Raw genomic sequence first — 5,000 nt, forward strand, 5'->3', positions numbered from 1 at the left:
TACCCAATAATCTCTCTCTCTCTCTCTCTCTCTCTCTCTCTCTCTCTCCTCTCTCTAAAGATGCGAATCATCTAGACATAGATCAGATCTTGTGCCTTGATGGAGCATATACCCAATAATCTCTCTCTCTCTCTCTCTCTCTCTCTCTCTCTCTCTCTAAAGATCGCGAATCATCTAGACATAGATCAGATCTTGTGCCTTGATGGAGCATATACCCAATAATCTCTCTCTCTCTCTCTCTCTCTCTCTCTCTCTCTAAAGATGCGAATCATCTAGACATAGATCAGATCTTGTGCCTTGATGGAGCATATACCCAATAATCTCTCTCTCTCTCTCTCTCTCTCTCTCTCTCTCTCTAAAGATGCTAATCATCTAGACATAGATCAGATCTTGTGCCTTGATGGAGCATATACCCAATAATCTCTCTCTCTCTCTCTCTCTCTCTCTCTCTCTCTCTCTCTCTAAAGATGCTAATCATCTAGACATAGATCAGATCTTGTGCCTTGATGGAGCATATACCCAATAATCTCTCTCTCTCTCTCTCTCTCTCTCTCTCTCTCTCTCTCTCTCTAAAGATGCGAATCATCTAGACATAGATCAGATCTTGTGCCTTGATGGAGCATATACCCAATAATCTCTCTCTCTCTCTCTCTCTCTCTCTCTCTCTCTCTCTAAAGATGCTAATCATCTAGACATAGATCAGATCTTGTGCCTTGATGGAGCATATACCCAATAATCTCTCTCTCTCTCTCTCTCTCTCTCTCTCTCTCTCTCTAAAGATGCGAATCATCTAGACATAGATCAGATCTTGTGCCTTGATGGAGCATATACCCAATAATCTCTCTCTCTCTCTCTCTCTCTCTCTCTCTCTCTCTAAAGATGCGAATCATCTAGACATAGATCAGATCTTGTGCCTTGATGGAGCATATACCCAATAATCTCTTTCCTCTCTCTCTCTCTCTCTCTCTCTCTCTCTCTCTCTCTCTCTCGGAAAGAGTACTTTTCTTCATGATTCTTAAAATTGATGTTACAGTGTGTAACTATTGTATTTTCGAATTTTTCGGGAATTCAAAAAGATTATTTATATTATTTTTGTCTGAAAAATATCTAGATAAATTTTTTAACTCATCGAAAAGATCTAAAATACAATGGTGCCTACAGTAAAATGAGTGAGGGTACACTCGGGCACACTGTTCTATCTTATATCTTATTTCCCTTCCTTTTGTTTTGTTCAAGTTTTTATAGTTATAAAGTGATATTTATTTTAATATTGTTGCTCTTCTTAAAATATTTTATTTTTCGTTGTTCCCTTTCCTCACTGAACTATTTTCCCTGTTAGAGCCCCTGGCTTATAACATCCTGCTTTTCCAACTAGGGCTGTAGCTTAGCAAGTAATGATAATAATAATAAAAATAAACTATGGAAAAGAACCGGTTAGGACATGAAATAACACCCTAGTATCATCCTACACTAGTAGAAAATATTATCAGCTCTTAGTCAGGTGAAACTCATTGAATACACTATAAAAAAAGATAAGGAGCTAATCAATAGATTGTGAAGATTTCCAGTCAAATTATGAAGAATAAGTACCGTTCTATACAAAACACACATGAAATGAATCTAGTTGGTCTTGTGATATGAAGTGGAACTAGTTAGCCTTTTGGCCTGTAACGTCTTCTTCAATTAGTGTAGCAGGTGTTACAAAGACTTAGCTAGTCGGAAAAAAAAAGAAAGAAACGCACAAACAAACAAACACACAAGCTCATTACCAAGTTATTTACTTCAGTAGAAAAAGAAATAATAAATACGGGGAGTTTATTTATCACTATGTGACGTTCTTTGTGTAATTATAATTACACTATTTTTCATATGAACATCATTCATTCATGTTCATCAGGTTTTTTTTATGAATAAAGGTAAATAAGATAATTAAAACTTTAAGATAGGTTTATTTATGTAAATCAAGATTTTAAATTAACCCCCCCCCCCCAAAAAAAAAAAAAACATGATGTAATCAAATAATGATGGTCTCCATCTAATCAGTAACTACAATGCTAATTAAAAGATGTGAAACATCCTTTTTGTTATTTAACTCTTATTGGCGATTTCTTGCGTCTCTCTCTCTCTCTCTCTCTCTCTCTCTCTCTCTCTCTCTCTCTCTCTCTCGGTACATCTGCTTCAAAACATCTGTTTACACATTCCAAATCCCTTCAGGCACCCTTTTTCTTGATGCTTAAACCCTTGAATTAATGTGGGGACTGTAATTTGTTGACAGGCGGGCGACAGGGGACACAACAGCTAGGTGGACAGGGAAGCAAATGATGAAATAGGTTTGGAAAAGTAAAATGGAAATGCTCATAGGAATAAGGGGAACTAACATGTATGAAGTGGAGGGCATTAAATAGGACTGAACAAAGAGAAAGGGAAGACAAATCTATACGCACCTAGAGACAGTGAAATGAATTGCTAAAGGTGATGACAGACGGTTATGTCATGTCATTGAAGACATTTTGAAAACGAGTAAGTTCAAGACTGATGGAAAACATTGCAGGAAATCCTAACACCAAGGAATATAAATTCCAAGTAATAAAATATATAAATTGCACCAACTTTAAGAAATAAAATTATCATATAATGAATTCAAGAAACAGCAAAGCTTTATAAATGTAATCGACGAAACAAGTGGCAAATACTGATCATGAATACCAAGGACGTCATAAATTGGGGCTATGTAAATATTCAGTATGTTGGTAATAAAACAATTCAGATACTAGAATTGATAAATGATAAATGCTTTGACCTATTAGTGATATCTGCAACTTGGCTAAATTACTTTGGCAAGACTAAGATAGCTGAAATAACTATTAAGACACATGCTTTCTTTCATACTCCGAGAGATAGGACATGTTAGGTAGGGACTAGGGGGTTGGGTTTGTTCTCAAAGGCCAATTTAAGCTCCAGAACTAATGTAATAAGCTTTGAATATATAGAAATGAACTTAAAAAACATCTACAGTAATAGTTTACATATGCAAATACCGTTTTGGTGGAGCTCAGTATGTTAACCGAGACGGTGAATCAAATCGTGATGCTGCCTTTAGTGAACTTGGAATCAACTATAGGGCTCCCTTCACACGAGCGCGAGCGGTTGGAAACCATACGGCAGATTCCCGCACGTCAAAGAGCATGTCTTCACACGAGCGGTTATTATTATTAATACTTGCTAAGCTACAACCCATATTGGAAAAGCAGTATGCTATAATCCCAGGGGCTCCAACAGGGAAAATAGCTCAGTGAGGAAAGGAAACAAAGAAAAATAAAATATTTCAAGAAGAGTAACGAGATTAAAGTAAATATCTCCTATACCTAATTCAAGGTTCTCTGTTTCTCTAACTGGTTCTTTAGCAAAATTCTTATTAGAGGAGAGAGTGATCAGGATTTAATATTTCACTACTTCATTTTGCACATGTATGTATGTATGTATGTATGTCTGTATGTATGTATATATATGTATATATATATATATATATATATATATATATATATATATATAATATATATATATACATATATATATATATATGTATATATATACTGCATACACACACACATATATATATATATATATACAGTATATATATATATATATATATATATATATATATATATATATATATATATATATATATATATACTGTATATATTGTGTGTGTGAGATAATGCCACATACATCATTGCGATAAATGGAATGGAGTTGACAAGGTAAACTAGCAGGTTCTTTAAAATCTTGTATAATGAAGTAAAACGGACATAAATGTGACAGCAGCGGGAAGCGGGTCCATGCTTGTCACTACAGTGACCACTGAACAACGACTGACTACTATATGCACATGGCGGAAAGGAAAGCAGTGTTGACACATATAATTACATTGTTGCCACGATGCATAATGAAAAAAATGGTCTTACAGTATGTGTAAAGGGAAAAGATAAATGGAAATAAATATCATTCTTGTACAAAGTAATATTATAGCAAATATACATTAATGTTCATAAACTGTACGTAATATAAATGATATACAGCATAACATTAGATATATATATATATATATATATATATATATATATATATATATATATATATATATATATCCATATATATATACATATCCATATACATATATATATATATATATATATATATATATAGAGAGAGAGAGAGAGAGGAGAGAGAGAGAGAGAGAGAGAGAGAGAGAGAGAGAGAGAGAGAGAGAGAGGGGGGGGGTGACAACACTGCTGTTCACTGGAAACTCATTTGATAAGATTCCACTAACATTAACTTTGCACTTGCTATGCTCATGAACAAACTTCATCAAATTTACTTATCTAAGAGGAATTCAGTAATAACTCAGGACTCTTACACAAAATTGGTCGGTGCACACTATCAAAGGCTTTTTTGTAGTCCACAAATGCCATCAAAAAGGGATTTCTAAATTATAGCATTGCTGCACTACATGTTTGAAAATTAAAATTTGGTCAGTGCAACTTCTGCCTTTTCTAAATCCTGCTTGTTCATCTCTCAACTTTTCATCAATCTTTCTCTCCTGTCTCTTTACAATAAGCATACTATATATTTCCATTAAACTGACATAAGTGTTATGCCTCTGTAATTATTGCAATCAGTCAGATCTCCTTTTTTTCATGCCACATTCTACAAAATAACCTTGTAAGTAATCAGGGAGTCACTTCATTTTGTAATGCGTAGAACAGTCAGAGATGGTGGCGAAGGATTGGACTGGATTGGTGATAGGAATTTAACAGACATAGACTATGCTGATGATCCTGGCCTTGTTAGCAGAACACCAAAGGATTTGCAATGCTTGATTACCAGAATGCATGAAATATCACACGAGGTTGGGGTGAAGATAAATAAAAGAAAGACAGATGATGAGAACGGATTAATGAGGTAGAATCATTTAATTATTTAGGAATTATGATCTCCAA

Source organism: Palaemon carinicauda, chromosome 37 (genome assembly GCF_036898095.1).
Source record: "Palaemon carinicauda isolate YSFRI2023 chromosome 37, ASM3689809v2, whole genome shotgun sequence".
In the NCBI taxonomy this organism is placed as follows: Eukaryota; Metazoa; Arthropoda; class Malacostraca; order Decapoda; family Palaemonidae; genus Palaemon; species Palaemon carinicauda.